General features: G+C 38.0%; 1 protein-coding gene across 10 annotated transcripts in view; it reads right to left on the bottom strand.

Annotated features, from left to right (window-relative positions):
- Positions 1–17,466, bottom strand: part of RASAL2 (RAS protein activator like 2) — a 419,600-nt gene that overhangs the window by 146,950 nt on the left and 255,184 nt on the right. The gene's annotated exons all lie outside the window — the stretch shown is intronic.

The raw sequence follows: 17,466 nt of genomic DNA, 5'->3' as shown, positions 1-17,466 counted from the left end.
AGTCTATAGATGTTAAAACACTATCATACTGATATAGGACTATATTAAACATCCACTAAACAGAAAAAGACCTTTAAATGATAATAAACAATCTTCTAAATCAGTGTGGAAATAATAGACCATTTAATAAAAGAAATGTTGAGACAACTGGCTATATAGCTGAAAGAAATCTCATTTCATATAACCAAAAATAAATTCCAGATAAATTGAAATTGAGGAAGGCCTTTTTTAAACATGACACAGAAGTCAGAAATTACAATGGAAAAGGGAGACAGATGGAACAATATAAAAATTAAACACCTTAAACAGAAAAGGCAACATGAACAGGCCTGCAAGGCTATTGAATAGCACCCATCAAAACTCTCTCTTGATTCTATTTCTATGGCTCAACCCTGGAGAAACACAAGCACAAGCAAACGAAAAGATATATATATATATACACCAAGAGGTTTAATACAAAGTTAGTAAATGCAAAAAATAAAAACACTGTAACTGTCCTAATGTAGGAAAAAGATAAGTCTATGATGGAATAATATGCGGCCTTTAAAGGATCTACAGGTGTAAGTCCAACTAAATGAAAAATGTCTTGGGTATATTCTTTATTTTTATTGTGCAACATGGCATCCTATAGAAAATAATATATAGATACAGAGTGTAATGAATCATAATACCCACACAGCATGATTTAGAATACTGTTTGCATAACAAGTAAGTCTCCCAATACTACATTCTAAACCAAATTCCTTCTACCCTTCAGATAACGACTATGTTGATAGATGTAGTAAACATTCCTTGCTTTTATTTATAAAATGGAAAATTAACACTATCTTTTATTTCCACTTTTTCAAGAAGTTTTTGCAGTTCCCTTGTATAAACTATATGTTAGTTTCATTTCTTTTACTTAATAATACATTTTTAAGCTTTACTAATGTTCTGTGTTGCCACCCTTTGTCCATTTTCATGCTATGACACTATACAACTCTCTAATTTAAAATTTTTATTTGAAAGGGTGGGGGGGTTGAGAGAGAGAGAGAGAGAGAGCACTGCCATCCACTGGTTCATTCTTCAAATGCCCAAACCACTGAGACTGGGCCAGACCAAAGCCAGAAACTGAGAACTCAATTCAGGTCTCCCACAAGGGTGGCAGGAACCCAATCAATTATTTGAGCCATCAGTGCTGCTTCCCATGGTTTGCATTAACAAGAAGCTGGAATCAGGAAACAGAGGTAGGTATTGAGCCCTGGCCCCTAGTAGGGAGCTGGATCAGAAATCGAGCAGCTGGGACATGAACTGGTGCCCATATGGGATGCCAGTGGCATAGGCAGCAGCTTTACCCACTACTCCACAATGAAGGCCCTGTTTGCACATTTTTTAAAGATTTAGTTCTAGGTATTTGTTACTGTAATTAATTTTCTTTTTTTTCCTTTTTTTTTTAACTTTCATATAATGAATATAAATTTCCAAAGTACGGCTTATGGATTACAATGGCTTCCCCCCCCATAACTTCCCTCCCACCCGCAACCCTCCCCTTTCCCACTCCCTCTCCCCTTCCATTCACATGAGGATTCATTTTCGATTCTCTTTTATATACAGAAGATCAGTTTAGCATACATTAAGTAAAGATTTCAACAGTTTGCTCCCACACAGAAACATAAAGTGAAAAATAATAGATGATTTTTTTAAATGATGATGAAATCAGATCAGACCTATTGTCATGTTTAATCCCAGTGAGAGTTAAGTTGGGAATTGATAATTTCTTCTTCTTTTTTTTTTTTTTACAGAAGATCAGTTTAGTATACATTAAGTAAAGATTTCAACAGTTTGCACCCCATAGAAACACAAAGTGAAATATACTGTTGGAGTACTCGTTATAGCATTAAGTCTCAATGTGTACAGCACATTAAGGACAGAGATCCTACATGAGGAGTAAGTGCACAGTGGCTCCTGTTGTTGACTTTACCAATTGACACTCCTGTTTATGGCATCAGTAATTTCCCTATGCACCAGTCATGAGTTTCCAAGGCTATGGAAGCCCCTTGAGTTCTCCGACTCTTATCTTGTTTAGACAAGGTCATAGTCAAAGTGGAGGTTCTCTCCTCCCTTCAGAGAAAGGTACCTCCTTCTTTGAAGACCTGTTCTTTCCACTGGGATCTCACTCACAGAGATCTTTCATTTAGGGTTTTTTTTTTGTTTGTTTGTTTGTTTGTTTTTGTTTTTTTTTGCCAGAGTGTCTTGGCTTTCCATGCCTGAAATACTCTCAGCCAGATCGGAATGCCTTTAGGGCTGATTCTGAGGCCAGAGTGCTGTTTAGGACATCCGCCATCCTATGAGTCTGCTGAGTATCTCGCTTCCCATGTTGGATCACTCTCCCCTTTATTTATTCTATTGGTTAGTATTAGCAGGTACTAGACTTGTTTATGTGCTCCCTTTGACTCTTAGTCCTTTCATTATGATCAATTGTGAACTGAAATTGATCACTTGGACTAGTGAGATGGCATTGGTATATGCCACCTTGATGGGATTGAATTGGAGTCCCCTGGTATGTTTCTAACTCTACCATTTGGGGCAAGTCAGCTTGAGCATGTCCCAAATTGTACATCTCTTCCCTCTCTTATTCCCACTCTTATGTTTAACAGGGATCACATTTCAGTTAAATTTCAACACTTAAGAATAACCGTGTATTAATTACAGAATTAAACTGGTCATATTAAGTAGAACAGACAAAAAAAAAACTACTAAGAGGAATAATGTATTAAGTTGTTCATTAACAGTCAGGGCTATGCTGATCAAGTCACCGTTTCTCATAGTGTTCATTTCACTTCAACAGGTTTCCTTTTTGGTGTTCAGTCAGTTGTCACCGATCAGGGAGAACATATGGTATTTGTCCCTTTGGGACTGGCTTATTTCACTCAGCATGATGTGTTCCAGATTCCTCCATTTTGTTGCAAATGACTGGATTTCGTTGTTTCTTACTGCGGTATAGTATTCTAGAGAGTACATATCCCATAATTTCTTTATCCAGTCTACTGTTGATGGGCATTTAGGTTGGTTCCAGGTCTTGGCTATTGTGAATTGTGCTGCAATAAACATTAGGGTGCAGACCACTTTTTTGTTTGCCAATTTAAATTCCTTTGGGTAAATTCCAAGGAGTGGGATGGCTGGGTCGAATGGTAGGGTTATATTCAGGTTTTTGAGGAATCTCCAGACTGACTTCCATAGTGGCTTGACCAGTTTGCATTCCCACCAACAGTGGGTTAGTGTCCCTTTTTCCCCACATCCTCGCCAGCATCTGTTGTTGGTAGATTTCTGAATGTGAGCCATTCTAACTGGGGTGAGGTGAAACCTCATTGTGGTTTTGATTTGCATTTCCCTGATTGCTAGTGACCTTGAACATTTTTTCATGTGCCTGTTGGCCCTTTGGATTTCCTCTTTTGAAAAATGTCTATTGAGGTCCTTGGCCCGTCTCTTAAGTGGGTTGTTTGTTTTGTTTTTGTGGAGTTTCTTGATCTTTTTGTAGATTCTGGTTATTAACCCTTTATCTGTTGCATAGTTTGCAAATATTTTTTCCCATTCTGTCGGTTGTCTCTTCACTCTCCTGACTGTTTCTTTTGCAGTACAGAAACTTCTCAATTTGATGCAATCCCAATAGTTGATTTTGGCTTTGACTGCCTGTGCCTCCCGGGTCTTTTCCAGAAACTCTTTGCCTGTGCCAATATCATGAAGGGTTTCTCCAATGTTCTCTAATAACTTGATGGTGTCAGGTCATAGATTTAGGTCTTTAATCCATGTTGAGTGGATTTTTGTGTAAGGTGTAAGGTAGGGGTCTTGCTTCATGCTTCTGCACATGGAAATCCAGTTTTCCCAGCACCATTTATTGAAGAGACTGTCCTTGCTCCAGGAATTGGTTTTAGATCCTTGATCAAATATAAGTTGGCTGTAGATGTCTGGGTTGATTTCTGGTGTTTCAATTCTGTTCCATTGGTCTATTCATCTGTTTCTGTACCAGTACCATGCTGTTTTGATTACAACTGCCCTGTAGTATGTCCTGAAATCTGGTATTGTGATGCCTCCAGCTTTGTTTTTGTTGTACAAGATTGCTTTAGCTATTCAAGGTCTCTTGTGCCTCCATATAAATTTCAGCACCATTTTTTTCCAGATCTGTGAAGAATGTCTTTGGTATCTTGATTGGTATTGCATTGAATGTATAAATTGCTTTTGGGAGAATGGACATTTTGATGATATTGATTCTTCCAATCCATGAGCATGGAAGATTTTTCCATTTCTTGGTATCCTCTTCTATTTCTTTCTTTAAGGTTTTGTAATTTTCATCGTAGAGATGTTGAATGTCCTTGGTTAAGTTTATTCCAAGGTATTTGATTTTTTTTTGTAGCTATTGTGAATGGGATTGATTTTAGAAGTTCTTCCTCAGCCATGGCATTGTCTGTGTATACAAAGGCTGTTGATTTTTGTGCATTGATTTTATAACCTGCTACTTTGCCAAACTCTTCTATGAGTTCCAATAGTCTCTTAGTAGAGTTGAGTCCCCTAAATAAAGAATCATATCATCTGCAAAGAGGGATAGTTTGAGTTCTTCCTTCCCAATTTGTACCCCTTTAATTTCTTTTTCTTGCCTAATAGCTCTAGCTAGATCTTCCAGAACTATATTGAATAGCAGTGGTGAGAGTGGGCATCTCTGTCTGGTACCAGATCTCAGTGGAAATGCTTCCAACTTTTCCCCATTCAATAGGATGTTGGCTGTGGGTTTTTCATAGATTGCTTTGATTGTATTGAGGAATGTTCCTTCCAAACCCAGTTTGCTTAGAGTTTTCATCATGAACGGGTGTTGTATTTTATCAAATGCTTTCTCGGCATCTATTGAGATAATCATAAATAATTTTCTTTTTAAAAATTTCATTTTCAGTTTGTTGATGTGTAGAAATGTAACTGACTTTTGTTTATGAATCTTATATCTAGCAACACTACTAAACTCAGTATCTGTGAAGATTTTACTGAGTTTTTCCTAAACAACCAATCATATCATCTATAAATTATGAAAATATTCTTTTTGATTCTTATCCATTTTCTTGTCTTACTGAATTGGTTGAGCCTTCCAACCTAATGTGAGATAGCAAGGGCAATAATGGATATCCTGATCTTGGTTCTAATGTGAAAGGGAGAGCTTTTCACCACTAAGTGTGATATGGGTTTGGGTAGGTATCATATATAGAATAAAGATGTTCTTTTCTGTTCTCGTTTTGCTAAGAGTTCTATGAATGGCTGTTAAGTTTTAACAAGTGTGGTTTTTGTATCAATTAAAATGGCTCAAGATTTTTCTCCTTTAGTTCACTGATGGTGATTTATACTAATTTCCTAATATACAAGCTACTTTGCATTTGTGAATAACCCAACTTCGTCATACTCTGTTATTCCACTTGGTAATATTTTGCTTAGGATAGTTGTATCTTTGTAAGTGAATAACACAGAAACAAGAATAACGATCTTATAAAATTGTTTTATTTTTTCATGTCATTCTATTGTGAGGTACTACAACAAGTTATGTTAATCTTATGTCAAATTAGCTGAAGTGTGCAGTGTCTTTTTTCTGGAAAATTTGTGTGATTTGAAATTATATCTTTCTTAGATATTTCATAGAATACTTAGATAAAGTCCTCTAGGCTTAGATTTTTCTTTATGAAAGACTCTAATTAAAGATTAAATTTCTTTAATGTTTATAGGAGTCCAGGATATCCTACTTTTTCCTGTCAGTTTTAGCAAGTTATATTTTCTTAATCTTACCACTTCCTCTAAATAAAAAAAAGTTTCTTATCAAATTGTTCATATATCTTGTAATCAATTTTTTACTTGTCCACAGGATTGATGGATCGATCAGGATCAGAATCGATCCATCCCTGATGATAATCTTTTCCTCAGGTTTGCCAGGTTTGTCGATTTTATGTCTTTTCAAATAACCAACTCTACAGTTTTGCTGATTTTCTCTACTATAAGCCTGATGAATTTCATTCTTTTAAAGATTTGTTTATTTACTTGAAAGTCAGAGTTACACAGAAAAGGAGAAGTCAGAGAAGGAGAGGCAGAGAGAGAGAGAGAAAGAGAGGTCTTCCATCTGCTGGTTCACTCCCCAATTGGCCGCAACAGCTGGAGCTGGGCTGATCCGAAGTCAGGAGCCAGGAGCTTCCTCCAGGTCTCCCACATGGGTGCATGGGCCCAAGGACCTGGACCATATTCTACTGCTTTCCCAGGCCATAGCAGAGAGCTGGATAAGAAGTGGAACAGCCAGGACTCGAACCAGTGCCCATATGGAATGCAGGCACTGCAGTTGGCGACTTTACCCGTTATGCCACAGTGCTGGCCCCAGATGAATTTCATTAATCTCTGTTCTTATCCTTATTTTCTTTCTTCTACGTTCCTTACTATGGTGCTATTTTTCTACATGTTAAATGAAGATTATAAAATATTAATTTTCAATCCTGTCTTTTTAAATACATGCATTCAAGACTAAAAATTCTCTTTAACTTCTACTCTAGCTAAATGACACACATTTGACATATATTTTCATTAGCATTCAGTTGAAAATATACTCTAATTTCCAATATGATTTCTTTGTGGATCCCTGGTTTGTTCAGAAGTGTCTCTTTGATTAAGCCTGTTGCAGTGAGGACCTGCACCAGATGAAGTCAGAGGCCACCATTCCTAGGCCAGTGTTCACGGACACACCAGGAGATCTGCCCAGCATCTGGTGGACACCTGTTCCCAGACAGGTAGGACCGTATCACTGGGCAGCCATTCTCTGCTAGCACCGCTGATGCTGTGTAGGGCCTGGTAACGGTGAGGCTCGGGTATGACCCACATTAGTATTAGTCTGGGTGGCCAAGAGACTGCCTCTACCACCTCTTCCCCAACCTCAGACAGCGAGGAGCAAGATTTCAAAATAATGGAATGGAGGGAAAAGTGAACCCAGGGTTTTGGCTTGAAGTTCAGTGCCAGTCCCAGTATGGTGAGATCCAGCACCAGAAAGAAACCAGGGGTCCCTGTGCACAGGCTAGTGCTCACAGACACTCTTCAGCCCTGTCCTGGCATCAGACGTAGAACTGTGCCCAGCTAGGATAGACAAGTGTTTCATTCAGCATCACCCCCAACTTCTCATGTGCATCCACAAGACAGTGTAGGGCACTGAAGCTTTCCAGACTAGAAACAACCCAGTTTGTTCTCAGCCTCAGCAGTCAAACGACTATCTTCAACACCCCTCCCCAAACTACGTACATACAGCAAGAACAAGATCTTAGTCACTGGGCAGTAGAGTACCAAAGAGAGCATGGGATTATGTGTTGGATCTGGTACCATCACTGGAGCAATACTAATGGACCCTGTCTCCAGGCTAGTGCCTGTGAACAGAGTGTTGCGACATTCCCTAGTTCAAAATGAAGACTGAAGGTAGTACCCACTGAACTGGACTGCTATCCTGGCCAGCATGATCTGTGGCTTTGCAGTGCCTGTAGGCTACAGGTGCACATCGGCATCAGACAGCCCACATTATTACTTTAGTAAAATATTCCCCCAAAAAAGGAGACCAAAAAATGCCTGAGAATTCATTTTTAAAAATTTAATAATCCAGGGGCTGGCGCTGTGGTGCAGTGGGTTAACGCCCTGGTCTGAAGCGCCGGCATCTGATATGGGCGCTGGTTTGAGTCCTGGCTACTCCAGTTGCAATCCAGCTCCCTGATAATGCTCCTGAGAAAACAGTGGAAGATGGCCCAAGTCCTTGGGTCCCTGCACCCAATCAAGCTCCTGGATCCTGGCACTGGTTTGGCCCAACCCTGGTTGTTGCAAACATCTACGGAGTAAATCAGCGGATGGAAGATCTCTATCTGCCTCTCCCTCTATCTCTTTAACTCTGCCTTTCAAATAAATAGAGTCAATCTTTTTTAAAAATAAAAAATCCATTTTACCTATTTGAAAGGCAGATAGAGAGAGAGAGAGAGAGAGAGAGAGAGAGAGAGAGAGAAGGATGGATCCACTGGTTCACTCTCAAATGCTTGCGACAGGCAGGGCTAGGCCTGTTCAAAGCCAGAAACCAAGAAGTGGATTTGGGTCTGCCATTTGGGTAGCAGGGACTCAATAACTTGAAGCAGCATCTGCTGCCTTCCAGTAGGAAGCTGAAAGCAGAACTGGGTGTTGAATCTAGGTATTTATATACAGGAAGCAGGCATCCCAAGTGGTGGATTAACAGCTATGCTAAATGTTTCCACCCCCTAATCCCTTAAAAATTTCAGAAGAATGATTAAAAGAATGCTCAATGGAATGCAAGATAATATAGACAGACATTTGAATGAAGGCAGGAAAATGATGCATGATATGAATGAAAAATTTGAAAAAAGAGGGAGATCTTGAAAAAGAACCAAACAGAAATCTTGGAAATGAAGAATTCAGTTAAGATAAATTAAAAAAAAAATTGCAGTTTAGAGGCAGGCACTGTAGCACCACAGGTTAATGCCCTGGTCTGAGCGCCAGCATCCCATACGGGCCCCGGTTCGAGACCCGGCTGCTTTACTTCTGATCCAGCCTTGTGCTGTGGCTTGGGAAAGCAGTGGAAAATGGCCCAGGTCCTTGGGCCCCTGCACCCACATGGGAGACCTGGAAGAAGCTCCTGGCTCCAGCTTCGGATCAGCACAGGTCTGGCGGTTGCAGCCATCTGGGGAGTGAACCATCGGATGGAAGACCTCTCTCTGCCTTTCCTCTCTCTGTGTAACTCTCACTTTCAAATAAATAAATAAATCTTAAAAAAATGATTTAAAAAAATTACAGTTGAAAACATCAACCACAGACTACACCAAGCAGAGGAAAGAATATTTGAACTTAAAGAAAGGCCTTTGGAAATATTTGCTAGGGAAAAAAAAGAAAAGAAAAAAGAAGACAGCCATTGACACTTTTAGAACATCATTAAAAGAACAAATATTCAGTGCCAGCAGTGCCTGCAGTGCCAGCATCCCATGTGAGTGCTGGTTTTAGTCCTAACTGTTCCACTGTGGGAGACCTGGAAGAACTCCTGGCTCCTGGGTTTGGATCAGCTCTGGCCGTTGTGGCCATCTGGGGAGTGAACAAGTAGATGGAAGACTCACTCACTCTCTCTCTCTCTGCCTGTCTGTCTGTAACTCTGTCTTTCAGATAAAGTAAATAAATCTTTAAAACAAAATACACATACTGAGGATTCCTGAGAGTGAATACTGAAGTAGAGAAATAGAACACTTATTTATGAAATAATAGCTTAAAATTTATTCCATCGTGATATTTATCCAAGTACAGGAAAATCACAGGATTACAAATAGAAATGAGTAGATTAGATTCTCACCATGACCTCTTATATGCACACTCTCAAAAGTACAAAGAGAGAATTCTAAAATTTATAAGAGAAAATTATACATCACACTTAAGGGGACCTCCACTAGACTAACAGATTTCTTAGCAGTAACCTTATACCACAGGACGGAATGAAAGAAAAAACTGCCAATCAAGAACACTATACCCAAACAAGATTAAGAATGCTACATATAAAGGCAAAAGGAAGATAATAAACCTTATGAAAACACATGAAAGCATAAGACTCACTCAAGAAAGTCAAATGATATTAGAAATGATGGAAGAATTTTTTAATGACAGGATGAAATTATTACTTATCAATAATAAACAGGACTATAAGTGGACTAAATTTCCCAATAAAAAAACACAGACTGGTTTTATAGATGAAAAAATAAGACCCCAAAAATGCCACCTCAAGAAATTCACTTTACCAGTAAAGATATACACAGATTGAAAGCTGAAAAGATGTTGTTATTGTATAGATAACAAAAGTGAGCAGGAAAAGCTATACTACAGCAGAGAAAATAGACTTCAAGATGAAAACTGTAAAAAAGAGACAGTCACTATATAATGATCAAAGGATCAATTCAAAAAGAAGATATGACAATTGTACATGCACTTAAAGTCAGATCACCCAACTTTATAAAACAAACATTAGATCCAAATGGAGAGATAAGTTCCTGAATATAATAATAGTGGGGTGCTTCAAAACCCCACTTTCATCAATGGACAGATCATAACAACAACAACAAAAATAAACAAAGAAACAGCAGAGTTAAGCTGCACAACAGACCAAATAGAGCTGACAGACAATTACAGAACATTCCATCCTACAGCTGCAGAACACACATTCATCAGCACGAAGAATATTCTCTAGCAGACCATATATTAAGCCACAAAACAAGTCTCAACAAAATAAAAATAATCATATTATTTTCTGACCATCATGATATAAAACTAGAAATCAGTAACAAAAGAAACTTTGGAAATTACACAAACACATAGACGAATCAGTATACTCTTGAATAAACAATGGGTCACTGAAAATATCAAACAGGAAATAAAAAATTTCCTTGAAACTAATGAAAACAGAAGCACAATATACCAAACATATGGAATAAAAATATAGCAGTACTAAGAGGAAAGTTTATAAGCACACACACATATATACATACACACACACACACACACACACACATATAGATATCAACCTAACCATGCATTAAATAAGAAAAAAAAAACCCTGAAGCTAGTATAAGGGAAGAAACAATAAAGATCAGAGCAGAAATAAATGAAATAAAACAAAAAATACAAAAGATCAATAACTGAAGAGTTGGTTTTTGAAAAGAAAGACAAAATTGATAAACTTTTAGACTACTAGTATTAAAATAAATAAAATCAATATCAAAATGGAGATTTTAAAACTAATAATACCCTCATTTGAAGGAAGAAAATGAATAAAAATAGGATTAAAGTGAAAAAAAAAATACCACAGGAATACAAAGGATCACCAGAGACCACCATGAACAACTATATGCCAATAAATTAGAACATCTAAAAGAAATGGATTTTTAGATACATATAACTTCCTAAAATCAGACTAAGAAAATATAGAACACTTGAACAGACACATGACAAGTAATAAGATCAAATCAGTTATCAAAAGTCTCCCAAGAAAGAAAACCTCAGGGGCTCAGCTTGGTGGCACAATACGTTCCTGTTGCTTGCAATGCCTGTACCCTATATTGGAGTGCTAGATCAAGTCCTGGCTACTCCATGTCCAGCCCAGTTTCCTGTTAATGAACCTGGAAAAGGCAGTGGAAGATGACTCAAGTACCTCCTGGCTTCTCCCTTCAGCCTGGTCCAGAACAGGCTGTTGTGGCCATTCTGGTAGTGAACCAATGGATGGGAAATTGATCCACCCCCCTTCTCCCCCAGCCTCCCTCACTCCCTCTTTCTGATGCTATACCTTCCAAATAAATACAAGAAGGAGAAGGAGAAGCAAATAAAACCCCAGGATTTGATGGCTTCACTGCTGAATTCTACCAAACTTTTAAGGAAGAGCTAACACCAGTTCTTCTCAAAGTACTCCAAAAAGCTGAAAGGGAAGGAACTGTTCCAAACTAATCCCATGAGGCCAACATTACACTAATTCTAAAACCAGGCAAGGATACAATAAATGAAAACTAAAGACCAATCTCCTGATGAAGATAATGCAAAAATCATCACCAAAAATCCTAGCAAATTCAATCTAACAACAAATCAAAAGCATCATTTATGAAAATCAAGTAGGATTTATCCAAGGGATACAGAGATGGTTCAACATACACAATCAACAAATATAATACCTCACATTAACAGAATGAAAGATAAAAATTGTATGGTACTCTCAATATATGCAGAAAAGCAATTTGATAAAGTTTAACATCAGTTCATCATACAAATGTTGACCAAATTAGATACAGAAGTAATACACCTCAAAATAATAAAAGCTGTCTATGACAAACTCATAGTCAACATCATATTGAATAGGGTAAAGCTGTCACTAAGAACTAGTACGAGACAAAAACATCCACACTTGCCATGCCTATTCAGTATTATACTGTGGGTTTTAGCCAGAGCAATTAGACAACAGGAAGAAAAAAAAGCAAACCAATAGAAAAGGAGGAAATCAATGACCCCTGTCTGCATACACATCAGTGTACGTGCAGAGAAATCCAAAGATTATACCAAGAAACTATTTGAACTCATAAATTCAGTAAAGTTGCAGGAAATAATAATGAACTCATCAAGAAACCTGGATGTGACACCTTAGGCACACCCTTAAGCCTGGAGAAATGAACAGAGCTCTCTGGCCGCACCCACTATAAACCTCTAGGCATTCCACTTATCTACAGAGTCATAGTACAAAGATAAAAGCTGCCATAGGAAAAAAAAAATCAAGAAGTATCTCCAAAAATGCCACACAACAAATGCACTAATTCAAAAAACAAGCATAAGGAAGACAAAATGACACCCCCAAAAGAATGGAACACTTCAATACTAGATTGTGAAGATGATTAGATAGAAGAAATGCAAGAAATGGAATTCAAAAAACTGATCATAAGATTACAGAAAAGTAACCAGAAGCAAATGCATGAACTAGTGAAATCTGTTCAGGACATGAAAAAAATATCTCCCATGAAATTGAGATCTTAAAGAGCAATGAAAATGAAATGAAGAATTCAATACAGCACACAAAAAATGCAGTGGAGAGCCTTAACAACAGAATCAGTGAAGCAGAAGAAAGAATATCATACTTAAAAGACAAAGCACAGGAAAGTATACAATCAAACCAAAGACAAGAAGAGGAAATTAGAAAACTAAAAAACACTATTGGGAATCTATAGGGCATTATAAAAAAATCCAATATATGGGTTCTAGGAGTTTCTGAAGGCATGCAAAGAGAGAAAGGATCAGACGGCCTCTTTAGTGAAACAATAACAGAAAACTTCCCTAGTTTAGAGAAAGAAAGGAAATCCAGGTACAGTAAACATATCTAACTCCTAATAGACATGATGAGGAAAGATCCTCACCATGACACATTTAGAGAAGATTCTAAAATGTGCACAAAAAAACGCCAGACTACTTTCAGAGAATCTCCAATTAGACTCACACCGGACTTCTCACCAGAAACCCTACAGGCTAGGAGAGAATGGTGAAATATAGTCCAAATCTTAAGAGAAAAGAACTGTCATCCCAGAATATTATACCCTGCAAAGCTCTCATTTGTGAATGAAGGTGAAATAAAGACCTTCCATAAGAAACAGAAATAAAAGAAACTGTCACCACCCATCCAGCCCTACAAAAGATGCTTAAGGATGTATTGCACACTGAATCACAGAAACATGGTCATCCCTATGAAAGAAGGTAAAGGAAAAAAATCTCTCAGTAAAAGTTCAAAGAAAATTCAAAGTAAAAAATAGGAATATTTTTGAAAAAATAGCAGGGCAGTTACTTAGCAGTAGTCACCTTGAATGTAAATGGCCTCAATTCCACAGTTAAAAGACACAGACTGGATGAATGGGTTGAAAAACAGAACCCATCTATTTGCTGCCTACAAGAAACACATCTCACCAACAAAGATACAAACAGACTGAACATGAAGGAATGGAAAAAGATATTCCACGCTAACAGAAACAAAGAGCTGTATAATCATGCTAATATCAGACATCAGAGATGTTAACAGATGTTAACACAAAAACTCTTAAAAAAGACACAAAGAAGGGCACTATGTAATGATTAAGGGACATTTACAGGATGATGTGACTATAATAAACAAATATGCATCTAATAACAGGACACCTGGCTATTTAAAAGAAATGTTATTGGAACTAAAGGGAGGCGTACACTGTAACACAAGTAATGGGGGACTTCAATATTCCACTTTCCACAGCAGTCAGATCAACCAGACAGAAAATCAGCAAGGAAAAAACAGAGTTAATCGAAACTATAGACCAAATGGACTTAACATATCCACAGAATTTTTCATCTAACAGTTGCAGAATACACATTCTTCTCACCAGTTCATGGAACTTTCTCTAGGACAGACCACATGCTAGGCCAAAAATTAAGTCTCAGCAAATTAAAAAAAACTGAAATCATGCAACGTATCTTCTCTGACTACAATGGAATGAAGCTTGAAATCAACTCAAGTCCTTGGGTCCCTGCACCTGCACTGGAAACCGGGAGGAAGCACCTGGCTCCTGGCTTCAGATCGGCACAGCACTGGCCGTGGCAACTGTTAGGGGAGTGAACCAACGTAAGGAAGACCTTTCTCTCTGTCTCCCTCTCACTGTCTATAACTCTCTCTGTCTCTCTCTCACTGTCTAACTCTGCCTATCAAAAAACTAAAAAAAAAATCTTTAGAACATATGCAAACATATTCAGACTGAACAACATGCTCCTGATTGAACAGTAGATCATAGAAGAAATCAAAAGAGAAACAAAAAAAATTCTGGAAATAAATAAAGATGACAATACAAAAAAAAAAAAAAAAGATGACAACACAACATACCAAAACTTAGGGGATACAGCAAAAGCAGTATTAAGATGAATGTTTACAGCAAATGGTGCCTACAACAAGAAATTGTAAAGGCACAAAATAAATGAGCTATCAATGCATCTCAAGGATCGAGAAAAACAACAGCAAACCAAACCCAAAATTAGTAGGAGAAATGAAATAATTAAAATTATAGAATAAACAAAATTAAATCCAAACCAAACCAAAAGATCAGCGAGACAGAGCTGATTTTTTGAAAAAATAAACAAAATTGACACACCATTGACTCAAATAACAAAAAAATAGAGAATACCCAAATCAATATAATTAGAGATGACAAAGGAAATGAAACAACAGATACTACAGAAATAAAAAAAAATCATCAGAAATTACTACAAAGAGCTGTATGCCAACAAATCAAGAAATCTAGCAGAGATGGATAGATTCTTAGACACATACAAACTACCTAAACTGAGCCATGGAGATACAGAAAACCTAAACAGACCCATTACCAAGATGGAAATTGAATCAGTAATAAAGACCCTCCCAGCAAAGAAAAGCCCAGGACCAGATGTCTTCACTATTAAATTTTATCATACATTTAAAGAACTAACTCCAATCCTTTTCAAACTAGTCAAAACAACTGAAAGGGAGGGAATCCTCCCAAATTCCTTCTATGAAGCCAGCATCACCTTAATTCCTAAACTGAAAAAGATACAACAGAGAAAAAGAACTACAGACCAATTTTCCTGATGAACGCAGTAGCAAAACTTCTCAACAAAATATGACCCAGTTGAATCCAGCAACACATCAGAAAGGTCATTCACCTGGACCAAGTGGGATTATCCCTGGTATATGCAGGGATGGTTCAACTTTGGCAAATTAATCAATGTGATACAACACATTATCAAAGTGAAGAAGAAAAACCATATGATTATTTCAATAGATACAGAGAGAGCATTTGATAAAATACAACATCCTTTCCTAATGAAAACTTTAAGCAAACTGGGTATAGAAGGAACATTCCTCAACACAATCAAGGCAATTTATGACAAACCCATGGCCAGCATCCTACTGAACAGGAAAAAGCTGGAGGCACTCCCACGGAGATCCAGAACCAGACAAGGATGCCCACTCTCACCACTGCTATGTAATATAGTCCTGGAAGTTATAGCCAGAGCCATTAGGCAAGAAAAAAGAATCAAAGGGATGCAAATTGAGAAGGAGGAAGTCAAACTACCCCTATTTGCAGATGACATGATCTATATATAGGGGATCCAAACGACTCCACTAAGAGGCTATTGGAACGCATAGAAAAGCTTAGTAAAACGCCAAAATATAAAATCAACACATGGGGCCAGTGCTGTGACACAGCGGGTAAAGCTGCAGCCTGCAGTGCCAATATACCATATGGGCACCAGTTTGAGTCCTGACTGCTCCACTTCTGATCCAGCTCCCTGCTAATGAACCTGAGAAAACAGTGGAATGTGGCCCAAATGCTTGGGCCCCTGCACCCATGTGGGAGACCTGGAAGAAGCTCCTGGCTCCTGGCTTCAGAATGGCACAGTTCTGGCTTTTGCAGCTATCTGGGGAGTGAACCAGCAGATGGAAGACCTCTTCTCTCTGTCTCTGCCTCCAACTTTGCCTGTCATACATATAAACAAAATCTAAAAAAAAAAAAAAAAAAAAAAAAATCTACACACAAAAATCAATAGCCTTTGTATACACAGACAATGCCATAGCTGAGAAAGAATGGTTAAGATCAATCCCTTTCAGGCCGGTGCCACAGCTCACTAGGCTAATCTTCCACCTGTGGTGCTGGCACCCCGGGTTCTAGTCCTGGTTGGGGCGCCAGATTCTGTTCTGGTTGCTCCTCTTCCAGTTCAGCTCTCTGCTGTGGCCTGGGAGTGCAGCGGAGGATGGCCCAGGTCCTTGGGCCCTGCACCCACATGGGAGACCAGGAGGAAGTGCCTGGCTCCTGGCTTCAGATCGGCGCAGCGATTCGGCTGCAACACACCAGCTGTAGCAGCCACTTTGGGGGTGAACCAACGGAAAAAGGAAGACCTTTCTCTCTGTCTCTCTCTCTCACTGTCTAACTCTGCCTGTCAAAAAAAAAAAAAAAAGATCAATCTCTTTCATAATAGTGGCAAAACACCTTAAATACCTTGAAATAAATTTAATCAAGAATATTAAAGATCTCTACATAGAAAATTTCAAAACATTAAAAAAATAAATTGAAGACATACAAAAAAATAGAAAACTCTCCCATGTTCAAGGATTGGAAGAATAAATATCATCAAAATCTCTTTACTATGAAAAGCAATTTACAGATTCAATGTGATTCCAATAAAAATACCAAGAGCATTGTTCTCAGATATAGAAAAAATGATACTGAAATTCATATGGAAACACAGGAGAGCCCAAAAAGCTAATGCAATCTTATAAAACAAAAATATAGCCAGAAGCATCACAATATCAGATTTCAAGATATACTACAGTGCAGTTATAATCAAAACAGCCTGGTACTGGTACAAAAAAGATGGATTCACCAATGGAACAGAATATAAACTCCAGATATCAACCACGCATTTACAACCAACTTATTTTGAAGCAAGACCCCTGCATAACACCTTATACAAAAATCCACTCAAAATGGATCAAAGATCTAAATCTATGACCCAATACCACCAAATTATCAGAGAACATTGGGGAAACCCTGCAAGACACTGGCATAGGCAAGGAGTTCTGGAAAAGACCCTAGAGGCACAGGCAATCAAAGCCAAAATTGGCAAATGGGATTACATCAAATTGAGAAGCTTCTGTACTCCAAAAGAAACACTCAGCAAAGTGAAGAGGCAACGGAGAGAATGGGACAAATTATTTGCTAACTATGTAACTGATATAGGATTAATATCCCAAGTATATAAAGATCAAGAAACTGAGCAACAACAAAACAAACAACTCAGTTAAGAAATGGGCAAAGGACTTACATAGGCATTTTTCAAAACAAGAAATCCAAATGGCCAACAGACACATGAAAAAAAAATGAC

The sequence above is a fragment of the Oryctolagus cuniculus genome, chromosome 7, assembly GCF_964237555.1.
Source record: "Oryctolagus cuniculus chromosome 7, mOryCun1.1, whole genome shotgun sequence".
In the NCBI taxonomy this organism is placed as follows: Eukaryota; Metazoa; Chordata; class Mammalia; order Lagomorpha; family Leporidae; genus Oryctolagus; species Oryctolagus cuniculus.
This window is presented reverse-complemented; position numbering and strand designations above follow the sequence as displayed.